This window comes from Triticum aestivum, chromosome 5B (assembly GCF_018294505.1).
Source record: "Triticum aestivum cultivar Chinese Spring chromosome 5B, IWGSC CS RefSeq v2.1, whole genome shotgun sequence".
NCBI lineage: Eukaryota > Viridiplantae > Streptophyta > Magnoliopsida > Poales > Poaceae > Triticum > Triticum aestivum.
In genome coordinates this window covers 333,504,806-333,524,511 of record NC_057807.1, presented here as the reverse complement: position 1 = coordinate 333,524,511, position 19,706 = coordinate 333,504,806, and positions in this window count along the sequence as shown.

Sequence of the window (19,706 nt, the reverse complement as noted above, 5' to 3'; positions counted from 1 at the left end):
ACCCCGGGTTGCAATAGCGGTGGTTTCCATCCCTGTACAGTATGGTTTAACACGGGCAAGAGCCATCCGCACACCCTCTATGCATGCTGACCTCTTCACAACATCGATATGCGACACAACACCAAGGAATTGTTGCACTAATCCAAAATAACTGTCCGGCCTTGGTCCCCGTGGCCAAAGATGATCCACGACAGACCTCATAGCTAGCACGGACAACCTATGGAGCTCGGCCCATGCGGCCATCCTTTCATTCAACGGTAGAGGACGCGTCGGAGCACTAAACTGCGACCAGAATAACCTTTCCACCTTATGGTTTTTCTGATCTTTGTAAAATTCGGTCGCATCAGCAGCACTCTTTGCCAGGTCTGCATACGCATCCGCAGCGCTCCACAACTGATCCAGAGGGGCATACTTAGGATCGCCGAACTTCATCTGCAACAAATAGGGCCTCCCAGCCATGATATCTCCGGCTTCACGAAGCTCCTCCCTTATCCCTCTCATCTCAGAGCGGGTTTCCTTGGCTGCCTCTAGGGCCTTCTTCAGGTCAGCCGCTTGCGCTTGGTTTTCCTTTTCAAGGAGCTCATGGCGGTCGGCGACATCTTTAAGCGCAGCAGCCATCTGGGCTATCTTCTCTTCGCTCTAGCGATGAGCAGCCTGTTCGGCTCTTAGCTCTTCGACCGCCTTCAGAGTGGTCGCATCACTTACTTGGGCTTGCTCCTTGGCTCAGGCAAGCTCCGCCCAAAGGGTCTCTATGGCAGTAGCTCCATCTACAGTCACAGCATATTATAGATACTAGCATCATGCTCCTCTTAAATATTTGCTGACAAGTTAAACATACATACCCTGGGCCTCGTCAAGCCGCTTATTAACAAGCGTGATGTCGGCATCGGCCACGTAAGTCTGCCGCTTCAATTCGGCAAAATCAGTAGTCCGGTTAGCCGCCGGACCCTCAGCCGCCTGCACATAAAGCAGCGTGATTATTACCAGAGATTATGATCCTCTATTTGCCACCTTTGGATGGCAACCAGAGTCTCAGGGGCTACTATCTATACAGAGCACACCTAGTATGTGCGGTACCGTCAAAAATACATTTTTTGCGTACCTCAAAGCCTCTTAGCAGACTTGTAAAAGCTTCATTCAAACCGCTTTTGGCGGATGAAATCCTCTCAACCACCGTACCCATTAGGGCATGATGTGTCTCTGAGATGGCCGCTCGCTCTAGAAGACCCATCAGTGTGTCCGGCTATGTGCCGAACAATCCCGGACTCCTCCTGAAGCTCTCCTTAGGAGCCAGATATTCTGGACTATGGGCAGCCGAACTGTCAACTTCTGGCCTTGGCGGATCAGGAGAAATCCCCCGTGACGAAACCTCGGGGTCGTCCGCCCCATGTGGCGGGGAGGCAGGAGGAGGCATTTCACTCTCCATCATCTCTGGAGGAAGATCCCCCAAAGACGAACTCCGTGGAGAAGGGCTATGAGCCGGACTGCAACAAATATGTCTCGGTTATTATTCTCAGAGACAAAACAAGATATACTTACCAAAGTACCTTTTTTGACTTACAGCTCGGTTGAGGGCTGGCCCCCTTGCGGGCGCTGTACGGTAGGGACGCCCTCTGGGGCAGGGCCCCCTGGTGAGGGTTTCTTCCCTCGCTTGGAAAACTCTGTTTCTAAGTCTTCAGAGGCGGCCCTTTTCTTACCGTGGGGAGAGGGGATTTCGGATTCACCTCCCTGATTATCCTCCTTTACGGAGGAACTTACTCCCCCGATTTGGATATGCAAAGTGTGAATCCCATCGGTGGCTTCTCTATTCCTCCCCTCATCTTCTCCTGATGGCACGTGATACGGTGCACGCTTAAGCATCCTGGTCAATAGAGGATCCGGCGAGCCTTCGGGAAGAGGGGCCGAACACCTAATCCTCTCCGCCTTCCTTATCCAGTCCTGGCAGAGAACAACTTTTCAGAATGATGTTATAACAAACATAAAGGACGGTGTGTTCGGTAGTGGAATTACTTACCTGGGTATCCGGACGGTTGCAGTTGAGACCCACGTCCTCGGTGGTGTCTGGACACTTTATTCGTGATTCGAAGAACGACCCATACATCTCTTTAAGCGTCATGCTAAAGAATTGTTGAATGGTTCATGGTCCTTCCGGGTTGAACTCCCACATACGGAGAGGTCGACGTTGGCAGGGCAGGACCCGACGAACCAACATCACTTGCATTATCTTGACAAGGCTGGCGTCCTTCTTAAGAAGGTTACGGATGCGGCTTTGCAGCGTCAGCACGTCGTTAACCGGCCCCCAGTCCAGCCCCTTGTTGACCCATGATGCCAGTTGCGGCGGAGGGCCCAGGGGGAATGCTAGAGCGGCTGCCCGCTTTGTACCTCGGGGAGCTGTGATGTAAAACCACTCTCGTTGCCATAAGTCAGAAGTTTCTGTGAAGGAACCCTTTGGCCATGGGGCATCGGTGCCCTTGCTTATTATAGCACCTCTGCACTCTGCGTGACGCCCGTCGATCACCTTTGGCCTCACATTGAAAGTCTTGAGCCATAGGCCGAAGTGGGGGGTGATACGGAGGAAGGCTTCACACACGACGATAAATGACGAGATGTGAACGATGGAGTCTGGAGCTAGATTGTGGAAATCTAGCCCATAATAGAACATGAGCCCTCTCACAAAGGGATCAAGATTAAAACCTAGCCCTCAGAGGAAGTGGGAAATAAATACGACACTCTCGTTGGGTTCGGGAGTGGGGATGACCTGCCCTTGAGCAGGCAACATGTGCGGGATTTCGGCGGTGAGATACCTAGGCTCCCTAAGCTTCCTGATGTCCTCCTCTATGACAGAGGAGGCCATCCACCAGCCTTGAAGGTTGGATCCAGACATGGTCGAAGGTCCAAAGTGCTTAAGCCTGAGCCTTGGGTGTTGGAACTCGAGGTGCGGGTGGGGAAGGATCGAGCGTGGGAAGAAAGGGATAGGCCTTGGCCCCTTATAAACAGGACGAATACCAAGCGTCCCCCGCGTGACCATTTCGGACTTGCCTAAAATTGAGGAGTCATATTAAACAAACACGGTTGGGTTACCCACACCTATATTGATGAGAATCCCGTGATAAGGGGAACACGATCTCTGCTTCGACAAGACGTGCCAATAAAACCGCCTCGCGATACGTGCGATGGCAAGTTGTGAGAAACGGTTAGAATAATGACTAGGCCATGGCATGATGTCATGCTATGAAAAGCTGTCAGCAGATTAGATTTGCAGAATATTGTGCTCTCTACGGTGGTATGTGGAATTTGTTTTGCAGAGCCAGACACGATTCTTGTGTTCAAAATCTTCTATGGAGTATTCGAAGAAGGAACCCGACTTGCAATGCCAAAGACAATCTGCGCACCGGACTCATCATCATTCAGATATGAAGATCTCCTCTGTAACCGACTCTATGTAACCCTAGCCCCCTCTGGTGTCTATATAAACCGGAGGGTTTCGTCCATAGGACAACAACAATCATAATCACAAGCTAGCTTCTAGGGTTTAGCCTCTACGGTCTCGTGATAGATCAACTCTTGTAATACTCATATCATCAAGATCAATCAAGCAGGAAGTAGGGTATTACCTCCATCGAGAGGGCCCGAACCTGGGTAAAACATCATGTCCCCTGCCTCCTGTTACCATTAGCCTAAGACGCACAGTTCGGGACCCCCTACCCAAGATCCGCCGGTTTTGACACCGACAATGGGCGCCCTTACTGCTCGCATGTGTCCCGTCGAGCCTACGCGGTGGACAGGATGCACGCGTCCCGTCGAGCCTGCATGGTGGAATTCTCGCACTCGTTCCGTCTAATCAAACAGCTGCACGCACACCATCGAGTATGGTTAAATTTCGACACGGTTATTATAATACAACCATTTGCGATATTAATGTGTCAGCTTTTTGTTTCAAAAAGGACTTCGTTGGCTACTAATGTGTGCGCCTCTTCTCAAACTGGACGATTTTTTTTACCACGACATATATGTGCCATGTCATGAAACCATGCCAAGTTTCGTGTTTTTTGGGTGAGTTTTTTATTTACTGGGATTTAAAAACCAAGATTCTCAATGTTTCAGGATGACAACAAGTTTGTAATTCATTCTCGTTCTTCAATGGACCTAAACATGCACCCAATGACACATGTATGATTTCCCATCCATTTTGCTTCACTCGAGCATGTGCTTGTAGTTCAAATTTGAATTATGGACTACATTGAATGTGTAGAAAACTTAATTAGTAATATATACAATGGCCAAACGAACCCTGAATAGTTTCAAATTTCAGCACGACACTCCTGTTATTCTATGTTGCCTGTAGAAAACAAAGTTCAAGGCGAGAAGAGGCAGCGATTATCGTTTTGCCCACCAGAGGGGCATGTTTCCCTACCGGAACCACGAGGGTTGCGACAGGATCCGGTTTGTAAGAGGCTTGTAATATAGCTTCACCCAAATTGGACAATTATATGTACCATGTAGTGACACCATGCCAAGTTTCATGATTTCCTGGTGAGTTTTGGATTTATAGAGATTTAAAAACCGAGATTCTCAATGTTTGTGGCCAAGCCGGGACGACGAGACGGTTGAATTCATTCCCATTCATTCCATGGGACCTAAACATGCACCCCAAGGAAACATGTATAATTTTTTTAGCCATTTCGGTGAACTGGAGCATGTATTTGTAGTTCGGATTTGAATTATGGACATTAAATGCCTAGAAAACTCAAATAATGAATAAAAAAGGTCAAATGAACCCTGAATAATTTCAGAGTTCAGTGCGAATCTCCCGTTGTTCCGTGTTGCGTGTAGAAGAAAATACGAGGCTAGAAGAGGGAGCGATTATCGTTTGGCCCACAAGGGGACATGTTTCCCTATCAAAACCATGAGGGTTCTTGCGACGGGCTCCGGTTTGTAAGAGGTCTGTAATAAAGCTTGGCCCAAACTGGCAATGTTTTTACCACGACATATATGTGCCATGACGTGACACCATGCCATCTTTGATGACTTTCTGGTGAATTCTGGATTTATGGGGATTTAGGAACCGAGATTCGAAATGTTTGAGGATGAGCCAGGACTCTAGTACAGTTGTAATTCGTTCCCATTCCTGGCATGGGACCTAAACATGCACCCAAAGACATATGTATAATTTGTTTAGCCATTTCGGTGAACTGGAGCATCTATTTGTAGTTCAGATTTGAATTATGGACATTAAATGCCTAGGAAACTCAATTAGTGTATAAAAAGGCTAAACGAACCCTGAATAAGTTTAAATTTCAGTAGGAATATCATGTCGTTCCATGTTGCCCGTGGAAGAAAATACAAGGTGAAAAGAGGCAGTGATTGCGTTTCGCCCACAAGGGGAACACGTTTCCCTATCAGAACCATGAGGCTTCTTTGAGAGAAGCTCCAGTTTGTAAGAGGTTTGTAATAAAGCTTGGCCCAAATTGGCAATGTTTTTACCAAGACATATATGTGCCATGACGTGACACCATGCCCCCATTGATGACTTTCTAGTGAGTTTTGGATTTATGGGGATTTAAAAACGGAGATTCGAAATGTTTGAGGACAAGCCAGGACGCGGTTACGATTGTAATTCGTTCCCATTCCTGGCATGGGACCTAGGCATGCACCCAAGCACACATGTATAATGTTTCTAGCCATTTCGGTGAACTGGAGCATATATTTGTAGTTTAGATTTGAATTATGGACATTAAATGCCTAGGAAACTCAATTAGTGTATAAGCAGGCCAAATGAACCATGAATAAGTTTAAAGTTCAGCACGAATATCATGTCGTTCCATGTTGCCCGTGGAAGAAAATACAAGGCGAAAAGAGGCAATGATTACGTTTCGCCCATAAGGGGAACATGTTTTCCTATCGGAACAACGATGCTTCTTTGAGAGAAGCTCTAGTTTGTAAGAGGTTTGTAATAAAGCTTGGCCCAAATTGGACAATGTTTTTACCACGACATATATGTGCCATGACGTGACACCATGCCACCTTTAATGACTTTCTGGTGGGTTTAGGATTCACAGGGATTTAAAAACCAAGATTCCAAATGTTTGAGGACGAGCCAGGACGCAGGTACGGTTGTAATTCGTTCCCATTCCTGGCATGGGACCTAAACATGCACACAAGGACACATGTATAAATTTTCAAGCCATTTTGGTGAACTGGAGCATGTATTTGATGTTCAAATTTGAATTATGGGCATTAAATGCCTATGAAACTCAATTAGTGTATAAAAAGGCCAAACGAACCCTGAATAAGTTTAAATTTTAGCTCAGATATCCTGTCATTCCATGCTGCCCATAGAAGAAAATACAAGGCGAAAGGAGGCAGCGATTACGTTTCGCCCACAAGGGGGACGCATTTCCCTATCGGAACCACAAGACTTCTTTGAGAGAAGCTCCGGTTTGTAAGAGGCTTGTAATAAAACTTGCGCCAAGATGGATGATAAAAATTCCTCAACATATATGTGCCATGTCGTGACACCATGCCAGGTTTCACGATTGTCGGGCGAGTTTTGGATTTACGGGGATTTAAAAACCGGTATTCTTCTCACGAAATGTTTTCAAATAGCACATGGTTCACTCAAGAAAGCCGTGTGCCTACCAAACCGTGGCCGATGCCCCCTCCCCCTGTTGCGCGTTTTGATTGGCCAGAACCCAAACCCCACGGATCGTACATGTGCAATGTTGGATGCTCCCAGATCGAACGGCAACCCTGAGCCCTTTCGACAGCACATGCAGTACATGGGTAAGCACTGTGCACATGCTTCGTGCTAGATCACGTTTCCTTCTCTACTAGGTTTTCTAAATAGGCTACCGTTTCTCGCCACTCCTCTCATCGGTTTCCTACCTCTTCTCCCATCATTTTCCCGCTACCAGTGTCAGGTCTCATTGAAGGCTAGCGGCAACACACCGGCCATTTAAATATCCCACACAGTTTCTAAAAGCACAAATATGTGTGATAGGAGGGAGTAGGTCCCATAGGGTGACCAGCGTGAAACGCCTTAAGGGCAAGGAGGCAATTCTTTTCAGCAAGGGGTGGCTTCCCATCCGCTAGCCTAGTCGAATAGAACGCAGAAGTTAAGCGTGCTCGGGCTCGAGTAGTCCAAGGATGGGTGACCCGTTGGGAAGTTGCATATCTCAAGCTTCATTTAAATGCCATGACATGGTCATTATAGAGATATATTATTATCTCTATAGTGAAGAGAGATATTATATCTCTATAGTGACCTATCATGGCAATTATATAAAACCTTGGGATCCTTGTTTTGCTAATTTGTAGGCTATGTTTTTATGGGTTATTTTTGCTCTAAAAAATTAAAGAATGACTGACTTGACCTGTCATGGCGATTATTAGAACCTACTAAGTTTTTATGGGTTAGTTTTTGCTCTAAAAAATTAAAGAATGATTGACTTGACATGTCCTGGCGATTATATAAACCTTTTTCAGGTTGCATGCAGGGTATAGGGGGCAGGGTGTTCTTCTTGAGCATGTCTCTCTTGTGCGGCTTATAGACGCAACACATATCTGTGGGCTCCCCGAGGTATATATACTATCCATTACTGACAATTAGGGGGGCCCACACAATCTATCCCTTTGACCCAACAATGAGAAGGGTTTGACCATGATGGTTTCCTATTGATACTAGTAAGGTACAGGTGCATTGCACGCATGAGATTTGGTAACCAAATTATGAATAAATACCACACTATAGCATGTAAGCTTTGAGTCATATATGCATGATGTAGATGTTCGTTTAATTCTTATAGTTCATCTCATCCAAAATTAATTAGTTTTATAAAAAATAAATCTATTTTAAGATTCATGGAATTGTGTATTGTAAAGCATGAGGTAAAAACAAAAAGTGCCAATTCATTTAGAAAAAAAGTTTGGGCAATTAAGATATGGAAGATTCTAGAGAACAAAGGAGAAGTGCTTGTGTTTTGAGGTTTGTGCATTATGCTTAAGTTCAACCATGGAGTCTTCTAGATTGTACATGTGGCAGGATCTGGTGGAATGTAGATGATATCCAACGGCCAATAGTGCTCGGATTTGCCATCTCTGTACCGTCGGATTGGCTTGATCCAACGACCAACTTTCAAAGTTATTAGCACACTATATAGGGGTATAGATATAGATATAGATGTGTCCCATGCTAGACCAAATAAAGTTTGAGCGCATGCGTGGGACGACCCTCCTCGTCGCCGCCTCGAAGCTGCGAAATCGACATCGTATGTATTGAACCAGGCTTGGAGTCGGGTACGGTGTTCAGTTTGTAATGTAGTTGGTGGCCCATCGAAGTTGTTCATTTGGGATTTAAACACATCACACACCACCATACCCATACATATTTTTGGGTCGCATGCAGTGTATACGGGGTCTTTTGATCGACCACGTCTCCCTTGTGCGGTTTTTTGTGACGAGACACATATCTGTGTGCTCGAGTGTATATATATCATCCCTTTGACCAATAATGAGGGGTATGTGTTGGCCATCAATGGATTCCTCCTAGTTTGTGTTAGGGCTGGTCACTGTCACATGTTGCTCAACCAAAGCTCGAGCTCATGCGTTGTCAGGATTCCCTCCACATGCTTGGATTGCTGGGTTCGAACTACATCATACCCTGCATATCTCGTCCTTAACTACCTTGCCTTCATGGTTGTTGTCTGTATCGAGAGGTAGGCACCACGTCTAAATTGTATATTATTCTATATTGAAAACACACATCACCCCTTCCCAACGTACATCATTTTGGGCCGCATGCAAGAGGTGCTGGTTTTGTGGTCCCTCTCGTGCGATTTTTATGATGGTTCAATCTATTGGCCCAAGCGGTTTATCGACAACAACAGTTGTCGTTTGACCAAATGATAGATTCATTGGTCCGTATTATGGTAGGTCATGGCGACATGCATGCATGACCAAAGTATCGATCATTACGTGCATCTTCCCCGCTGACACGAAGTGGGAGGTGGTGGGCCAAGCATCCTAGCTAGGTATGACATTATGTCATTATAGATATATATATATATATCCACGGGTGCTTTCGGGTTTGCGAGGCAGGTGCCACCAAAGTTATGCATTGTGTATTTAAAGTTTTAAACATCCCCAATATTCCTACATATATTTGGCCACTTCTAGGTGGTTCTTGACTTCTGGCCCCTCTCATCGATCTTCCACGACGCGCCCAACCGTGGGCCCGCACGGTCAAAGTTGTGCATTGGAATTTTGAACATCACAGACCACCCTTTTCACTCATATATATTTGGGCCACATGCTGGTGTGGCTATCTTCTGACCATCTCTAACGTTTTTTGCTACAAAGACTCTGATGACGCTCAACGGACATAGGTATAATATCTTAACCATGTGTGATACAAGTGCGTTGTGAATCACCACGCCTAGGCAAGTGCGAGCAAAGGTGGAGGTATTGGCTCAATCGTGTGCGATGCAAGTGCGCCATAAAATCACCATGACCGCACAAGCGCGAGCAAAGGGTGGAGGTACCGGCTTAACCGTGTGCGATGCAAGTGCGCTATAAAATCATCACATGTGCAAGCTAAAGGCGGGTAAGTTGATTTGGAAATTAGGATGAACCATGTGCGATAGACCAGCTAGCTAGAAATATAAAAACAAACTACCCGCCTTGAGCGTTGCAAAAATCGGCGGTCCCGCCACTTTTCCTAATTATCATACACGCATATTGTTATTGGACCGTGCGTGACCTTGGGCACTCCCGCCCCGCATCAATTCCTTTACCCAAATTTTAGTAGTCGCCATACTTGAACCGTCGCCCACACTCCTCCAGCGCTGACCTTATAGTAAAATTGCAGTAGCCGAGACATTTGAACCGTCGCCCTCTCTCGTCCACCACCATCTCCACCCACCATTACTAAAATTTTCAGTAGCCGTGACGTATCCTCAAACAACCCCTCCCCTCCACAGTCCCCCACCCGCCCCTCCCCCACTCGAACCCTAGCTCGCGGCCGCCGCCGGCGCCGCCGCCAATCCCTGCCGGTCTAGCCGTTCCTCCTAGCTTAGATAATAAAGTTCAGGTTACTCGGCGATTTGTTGGGGAACACGGTAATTTCAAAAAAATTCCTACGATCACGCAAGATCTATCTAGGTGATGCATAGCAACGAGAGGGGAGAGTGTGTCCATGTACCCTCGTAGACCGAAAGCGGAAGCGTTTCAATAACGTTGTTGATGTAGTCAAACTTCTTCGCGATCCAACCGGTTAAGTACCGAACGCACGACACCTCCGCGTTCAGCACATATTCAGCTCGATGACGTCCCTCGTGCTCTTGATCCAGTTGAGGACGAGGTTGAGTTCTGTCAGCATGACAGCGTGGCGACGGTGATGATGATGCTACCGGCGCATGGCTTCGCCTAAGCACTACGATGGTATGATCGAGGTGTGTAACTATGGAGGGGGGCACCACACACGGTTAAGAGAAACTTCTGTATCTTTGGGGTGCCCCCTGCCCATGTATATAAAGGAGGGATGGAGAGAGACCGGCCCTCCTAGGGGCGCACCAGGTGTAGAAAGTCCTACTAGGACTCCCAAGTCCTAGTAGGATTCCCTTTCCTTTTCGGAGTAGGAAAGAAGGAAAGGAGGGATAGGGAGAAGGAAAGGGGGGGGGGGGCGGGGCGCCCCCACCCCTTGTCCAATTCGGTTTGGGCAGGAGGGAGGCGCATGCCACCTCGTGGCCCTTCTTCCCTCTCTCCACTAAAGCCCAATATGGCCCATTAACTTCCCCCGGCGAATTCCCGTAACTCTCGAGTACTCCGAAAAATACTCGAATCACTCGGAACCTTTCCGATGTCCGAATATAGCCTTCCAATATATCAATCTTTATGTCTCGACCATTTCGAGACTCCTCGTCACGTCTGTGATCTCATCTGGGACTTCGAACAAACTTTGGTCATCAAAACACATAACTTATAATACAAATTGTCATCGAATGTTAAGCGTGCGGACCCTGCGGGTTCGAGAACTATGTACACATGATCGAGACACATCTCCAGTCAATAACCAATAACGGAACCTGGATGCTGTAGGACCTTGAAGTATATCTAGAGGGGGTGATTAGACTACTTGACCAATTAAAAACTTAACCTTTTCCCAATTTTAGAGTTTGACAGATTTTAGCTATCTTAGGACAAGTCAAGCAATCATCACACAAATCAAGCAAGCATGCAAAGAGTATATAGGCAGCAGAAATTAAAGCATGCAACTTGCAAGAAAGTAAATGGAAGGGTTTGGAGGATTCAAACGCAATTGGAGACACGGATGTTTTTGGCGTGGTTCCGATAGGTGGTGCTATCGTACATCCACGTTGATGGAGACTTCAACCCACGAAGGGTAACGGCTGCGCGAGTCCACGGAGGGCTCCACCCACGAAGGGTCCATGAAGAAGCAACCTTGTCTATCCCACCATGGCCGTCGCCCACGAAGGACTTGCCTCACTAGCGGTAGATCTTCACGAAGTAGGCGATCTCCTTGCCCTTACAAACTCCTTGGTTCAACTCCACAATCTTGTCGGAGGCTCCCAAGTGACACCTAGCCAATCTAGGAGACACCACTCTCCAAGAAGTAACAAATGCTGTGTTGTTGATTAACTCCTTGCTCTTGTGCTTCAAATGATAGTCTCCCCAACACTCAACTCTCTCTCATAGGATTTGGATCTGGTGGAAAGAGGGTTTGAGTGGAAAGCAACTTGGGAAGGCTAGAGATCAAGATTCATATGGTAGGAATGGAATATCTTGGCCTCAACACATGAGTAGGTGGTTCTCTCTCAGAAATGGTAAGTTGGAAGTGTAGGTTTAGTCTGATGGCTCTCTCCACGAATGAAGAGGAGGTGGATGGGTATATATAGCCTCCACACAAAATCTAACCGTTACACACAATTTACCAAACTCGGTGGGACCAAATAGTTAAACTCGGTCGGACCGATTTAGTAAACCTAGTGACCGTTATTGATTTTCGGTCGGACCGACATGCATCTCGGTGAGACCGATTCTGTTAGGGTTAGGGCATAACGTAATCTCGGTAAGACCGATTACACAAACTCGGTAAGACTGATTTTGGTAATAAGCTTTCCAAAGAGTTGGTCAGGTAAACTCGGTGGGACCGATTTGCTCTTTTCGGTGAGACCGAAATGTTACAAAAGGAAACAGAGAGTTTACATTGCAATCTCGGTGGGACTGATCGCTCACTTCGGTTAGACCGAAACGTTACGAAGGGAAATAGAGAGATTACAATCCCATCTCGGTGAGACCGAGATCCCTATCGGTAAGACCGATTTGCTTAGGGTTTGTGGCAGTGGCTATGACTTTTGGAATCGGTGGCGCCGGATTGGAAGAATAGGTGTGACCGATTTTGGCTTTGGGTTTAGGTCATTTGTGGATGTGGGAAAGTAGCTGAGGGTTTTGGAGTGTATCACAAAGCACATGAAGCAAGAGGCTCATTAGCAACACCTCATCCCTCCTTGATAGTATTGGCTTTTCCTATAGACTCAATGTGATCTTGGATCACTAAAATATAAAATGAAGAGTCTTGAGCCTTTGAGCTTGAGCCAATCCTTTGTCCTTAGTATTTTGAGGGATCCACTTTCATCATCCATGCCATGCCATTCATTGATCTTTCCTGAAATAATAGTCTTGGAATAGCATTAGCTCAATGAGCTATATGTTGTTATGAATTACCAAAACCACCTAGGGATAGTTGCACTTTCAATCTCCCCCTTTTTGGTAACTGATGACAACATATAGATCAAAGCTTTGACAAATGATAATAAGATTAAAAACATCGTCGCTTTGAGAAGTATGTGATAGGCAAGAGCTCCCCCTAAATTTTTGCATAGTTTAAAATTTGCTTTGGACTGCAAATGCACAAGGAATTAGGCTCATGGGTTACTCTTCCATGTCACATACATCTTGGTGGAGCGCTCAAAATGATAAGTATTGAATACATGCACTCATCACCAAGCAAAGTGAATGATGACATAAGATATATAGGATAATATCATCAAACATGCATAAGTGTAGCTTATGATCAACCACATGATCATCAATGTCTCACAAGCATAGTATCTCAAGCAATCAAAAGCAAACAAGTTTAAACCAACAAAGCAAGAGAGAGAAAAAAGCAACACACTCTCTCTCGAAGTCTATGATCTATACATTTTTCTCCCCCTTTGGCAACAAGTTACCAAAAAGTTCATAGAAAATGCATAGTGCTAGATCGACTCTCAGGCTTGATCTTCAGTTGGTGGTGTAGAGATGGCTCCTTGGACGAAGGCTTCAGTTGATGTAGAGGGTGCTGGAGTTGATGCTGAAGCTGGTTGCACTGGAGCTGAAGGGGCAGTAGCTGGTGCTGAAGATGTTGCTCTAGTGTCTGGCACTGGCACAGCAGCTGACCTCTGAGCTCTAGGCACTCTGGCAAAGACATTTGTGGTTGTCTTGCCCTTCCTCTCCTGCATGTCATCCTGCAGTTGCTCCACAACTGACTGAATCTCAGTTACTTTGACATCTAGGTCATAGAATTTTAGTTCCATGATTCTTTCCAAGCTCTCCTGATTTTGAGTTAAGGTGGCCAACCCCTTCTCAATCCTCAGTGATGATGCTATCAAGTAACCAAGCTGCTCCTGCTTGTTTTTCAAGAAATACTCAGATGCCTCCTCTTGAGTTGGCATCTTGATAGCCTTCTCCTTCCTTGCCTTCCCCCTCTTCTCTTGAGTTTGAACTGATGATGGATCATCCTCATTCATGACAACCTCATTGTCTTCAAAGTCTGGATAGAGTGGAAAATGTTCCCTATCCAATAGATATTTGCCAGTTCTCATCTTTGAGTTGATCAATTCCTGAATCTGAGGTGCATAACCACAACTCCTCTTCTGATCTGTTGTAGTCCTCTTAATGGTTTCAACTATAAGGCTCATGACTTTGAATTTCTGTGGCACATCAAATAAATGCAACATATTGATGGCATGCCCTCTGATCATGTTGTGGTCACCAGACATGGGCAACAGAGTGTGCCTCAGAATCCAATTGATAGTAGGCAACCCTCACAACAGAAAATGGACTGATCCAAAAGAGAAAGTCTATAGGGCTTTGTCTGGGATCTCCTTGTCTGGGATCTCCCATTTTCTTCTTGACATATACATTCAGATCATCCTCATTTGTTTTGGGGCATTTATCAGTTTTGCCCATTCTTCAACAGTGGATTGGTACCTTGTACCTTCAGACATCCACACAATTCTTCCATCTGGGTAAAAATGTGATGTGGAGTAGAATTGCATGATAAGTTCATCATTCCAGTTTGTGAGCTTTTGCCAAACAAATTCTGCAACTCCACAAGCAACAAAGCTGTCTTGCACTCCAGGATAGTGATCTTCATTTTCCTTCATGTAGGTCCAGTCGACCCACCTCATATCACAAACTATGGGCTTCTTGTCCAATAAGATTGTCTCATAGAAGTCCCGTTGATCCTTTGTATGGTACCTGTAATCAACACCAGTTCTTCTCCTTGTGGCATATGGATCTGCCATCCTCCATAGCCTCAATCCTGAGTCTTTTCTGATGTTCATGTCCTCAGCCATAGGATGGGCATCATTGTGATCTGGTATCTTAGGCTTAAGCTTCCTTAAAACCTGTCCTTCTTCATCTTCCTCCTCAGCAACCTCAGGCACTGGGGCCTTGTTCTTCTCAGCAGCTGGAATACTCCTAGTATTCCTCTTTGGTGCAGACTTGGCCTTGGGGGCAGCTTTGGGTGCTTCCTTGGGCTTAGATGTTGCAGCCCCAGATTTAATAGCATCACCCATAAGCTTTGGTGCCTTTGGTGCTGGTGCAGTAAGCTCTTCATCTTCCATCATGGAAGGTTGACCAACAACTCTGGCCATGGTCTTCTTGACCCTTTCCTTCCTCTTCTTGCCTTCGGCAGCTGGCTCTTTGGGATCGGGCTTTTCTAGCAGTTGTGTTGATGCTCTGGCCTTGGACATTGGTTGTCTTCCTGCAGGCCTTTTAGTCTTCATGCCCGGCTTTATATCCTTTGCTGAGCCATATTCCTTCTTGAGCACCACTTTCTTGGAAGTAGCCTCATCTTCCTCAGCTTTGTAGTCCTCATCTTATGAGTCTGAGGTTCTCTTTCTCCTTTGCCTGGTAGCAGCCTTAGGCAGGTTGCTAGGAGTGCTTCTGCTCCCTTCATCTGAAGTGCTGGAGGGACTAGTGCCCTCACTCATGTGAATCTGCTCTGCTGACCTGTTCTGACTGTCACTCTGGTCTGACATGCTGCAAAGGCTGACTGCTGACCCTGTGAAGAGTTATAAATGAGGTAGAGTGGATGAGCATCACAAAATGCAGAGATTTTTCAAAAGAATGATTCAAAATTCAGTTTTAGTTTTCCACAGAAAGCATTTCGGATCAACCGATTTTCAAACTCGGTGATACCGAAGCAGTTTTTGGAACCTAAACTGATGAACTCGGTTGGACCGAGTCATAGTTCGGTGGCACCGAGACTACTAGGGTTTCACAGAATCCTAAAATTGGTCGCACCGATTAGTAATTCTCGGTCAGACCGAGAGTCACTAGTGCAATGGCATATGCCAAATCGGTGAGACCGAGTTTTTCAACTCGGTGGGTCTGAGATGGTTTCGGCAGAAATCTAACCCTAAAAATTTGAACCTAATCTACTCTACGGAGACGGGGAGACAATCCGGAGACCTTCGATGGCAGAGCGAGCTATTGCGCGGGCGAAAGGGTTCGGAGAAATTTCCAAAATTTTGCCCATGTATATATATAGCCCGACCCTGTTGGTGTGACCGAGTGGAACAACTCGGTGGCACCGAGATGCATAACTGTGTTTAGTTACAGCAACTCGGTGTGAATGAAAATTTCAAATCGGTTGCACCGAGATTGAAAACTCAGATCAACTTAATGATCTCGGTAGGACCGAAATGGAGGAATCGGTCAGACCGAGAATCACAAAGAGGTTTTGGAAGTTTAAGTCTATGACGAATCGGGGACTCCGAGTGCTCCTCACACAGAGTGGTTCGAATCTGACTTGATCAAATTTTGTGATGTAGCATGAATAGAGTTTGAGACGAGAAAAGCATATATAGCTAGAGAGGGTTCTTAGGCATTCTTGTCCATCCACTTGGCCAAAATAAGAAAGAACCAGACAATCAAAACAACAAGTGGATGTCCTTGAATGAGTAAAATATGCACCAACATGCTCACACAATAAAATGGCAAATGAAATATGTGGCAAAGAATGCACAACCAATTCTAGAATTTATCAAACAATTGGCGATGACTAGGTCATCTATATATGAGTATATTGACTTAGGAGTCAAATGAGAACATTTGATCATAGGTCATACTCATTGTTTAAGCTCAAGTGGGGTTACCACTTTACATAATGCATTGATGTGTTCACACCATTAGAGTTGCTTTGACTCAATTTTTTGAGTTAAGCTCCCCCTATATGTGAGATACCCCCTTTAGAGGGATGAACTAACCTTGGGTTTTGTCGATGATGACTTCATGCAGGTGTTGAAGGTGTGGATGCTCAATGTTGATGCAGATCATTTGGAGCAATCCTTTGGAGTGAGTTGCACTTTCAACTTACCTACATGGGTTAGTCCCACAAGGAACAAACAAGAATATCCATAGACATAGAGTGATGCACACACAAGATGATGTCCATGAAAACATTAGGTTACCTTGTCCCTTGCCTTACCAACATGAGGGTTTGTGACTCCTTTAACTAGTGCAAGATGTGGAAGTTGATTGCACTTGTTCTTGCCAAAAAGATATGAGTGAAGAATGTTGGCGGAGTCACCCTCAAGAACTCTCTAGTTCTTCTTCTTCGGGGTCCACATCATCTTGATTGTAATCCTTGGAGTTGTAGTTGTACTTGATGAGGTAGAACTTGACGTAGTCTTGGGAATCCACTTGACCGAGACCTTAGGTGCTTCTTCAAATGCATCAATCTCTTCTTGAAGCTTATCCTTGCCTTTGTTCTTGTGGTCTTGTGGAGGAAGATCATCTTGAGCTTGTGTTCCCTTGAAGGAAGTAGGATCATACTTCTCTTGTTAAGGAACAAACTTCGTCTTGGGGTATTGATCTTCTTCCCACTCAACTCCATTGGCATTGAACTTTCGTTCAAAACCAACACCTTGATTCTTCCGGTGTCTTCCTTGCTTGCGTACAATTTCCTCGAATTGCTTACTCCCGGCAAGGCTCTTGTAAACACCTTTCTCTATAATTCCCTTCAATAAGCTATTTTCTTGCTCAAGTGTAACTTGGCTAAGAGAATCATTAGTGGAATCAAGAGAACTACTAGAAGCAACAATATTGGATTTAACATTATTATTGTTACTGCTAGAGGAAGTATCTTTCTTGTACTTGTTACTAGACTTGACTTGAGGCATGTAAGTAGATAAGAGTAAACGCTTGGCAATGTAAGAAGAACTTTTCTTACGGAGATCATCATTGATTGCCTTTAAGAACTCATGCTCTTGCTCAAGATTGAGCTTTTCAAAGCGTAACTTCTCATGAGCCCTTAAAAGTTCTCGATGATCTTCGAAGATAGTTTCATGAGCCAACTTTAGAATGTTTAGTTCTTTAGTTAGAAGCTCAATTTTCTCCTTATCATTGTCATTCATTTGATTAGCATGATTAATTGACGTTTCGTCATAGTATTCATCACTAGAGTGTCAACAAGTAAATCATCATCCACAAGCAAGTCATCTTCATCACTATTGAAATCAACATACTCAGGATGTGTTACCTTGGGACCTTTGGCCATGAAGCATCTTCCAATTCCTTCATTTGGTGAATCAAATATGTTGTAGGAGTTGGTTGACACAAGTGCTAGACCGGCAACACCTTCATCTTGAGTATGTTCGGAGTCGGAGTGATAGCTTCTCTCGGAGTGATTGTCGGAGTCGGAGCCGGATACCCATTCACCAACATGAGCTTGATGTCTTTGTTTTGTGTAGCTCCTTGATGACTTGTCCTTCCTTTCTGAATCCTTGCTTCTCCGGGATGTTCTTCGTTCGTAACGATCATCTCTACTCCTTCTCTCTCTTGGTGGTGATTCTTCTCTTCTACTTCTCCTCTTGGGTGATTCTTCTCTTCTTTTGTGGGGTGCCATACACTCATTGGAATAGTGTCCGGGTCTCCCACAATTGTAGCAATTGCGCTCTTGACTAGAAGATCTTTTGTCATTGTAGGACCTTGACTTGGAGCTTCTTTCTTTGCTTCTACTCTTGTAGAACTTGTTGAAGTTCTTCACCATTAAGCTCAATTCTTCATTGAAGGTTTGTTTCTCACTTGATGATGTGGGGGATTCACTTGAGGCTTTGTAAGCACCACTTGACTTGCTGTGAAGTTCCTCCTTATACTTGAGTGTCATCTCATGAGCAACAATTCTTCCAATGACTTCCGTTGGCTTGAGATTTTTGTAGTTTGGCATCATTTGGATCAATGTGCACACAATATCATACTTTCCAACCAATGCTCTTAGGATCTTCTTGATGATGAATCTGTCGGTCATCTCTTCACTCCCTAAGCCGGCAATCTCATTTGTGATAAGTGCAAGCCTAGAGTACATTTCAGCGACACCTTCACCATCCTTCATTTTGAACTTGTCAAGCTGACTTTGGAGCACATCCAACTTGGATTCCTTGACGGAGTCGGTACCTTCGTGCATATCAATCAAAGTATCCCAAATTTCCTTTGCATTCTCAAGATGGCTGATTTTGTTGAATTCTTCGGGGCACAATCCGTTGAAGATGATATCACAAGCTTGAGCGTTGTATTGCAGCATCTTCAATTCTTCCGCATTCGCTTCACGGTTCGGTTCTCTCCCATCAAAGAATTCACCTTGCAAGCCAATACAAACAATTGCCCAAACGGCGGGGTTATGTCCGAGAATATGCATTTTCATCTTATGCTTCCAACTAGCAAAATTAGTACCATCAAAGTAAGGACCTCTACGGTGATAATTTCCCTCGCTAGACGCCATACTCTCCTAGGTTGTGAAACCAAGGCTATGGCCACCAAAAGCTATGGAATCAAAGAAAATGGAGACCAATGCTCTGATACCACTTGTAGGACCTTGTAGTATGTCTAGAGGGGGGTGATTAGACTACTTGACCAATTAAAAACTTAACCTTTTCCCAATTTTAGAGTTTGGCACATTTCAGCTATCTTAGGACAAGTCAAGCAATCATCACACAAATCAAGCAAGCATGCAAAGAGTATATAGGCAGCGGAAATTAAAACATGCAACTTGCAAGAAAGTAAAGGGAAGGGTTTGGAGGATTCAAACGCAATTGGAGACACAGATGTTTTTGGCGTGGTTCCGATAGGTGGTGCTATCGTACATCCACGTTGATGGAGACTTCAACCCACGAAGGGTAACGGCTGCGCGAGTCCACGGAGGGATCCACCCATGAAGGGTCCATGAAGAAGCAACCTTGTCTATCCCACCATGGGCGTCACCCACGAAGGACTTGCCTCACTAGCGGTAGATCTTCACGAAGTAGGCAATCTCCTTGCCCTTACAAACTCCTTGGTTCAACTCCACAATCTTGTCGGAGGCTCCCAAGTGACACCTAGCCAATCTAGGAGACACCACTCTCCAAGAAGTAACAAATGGTGCG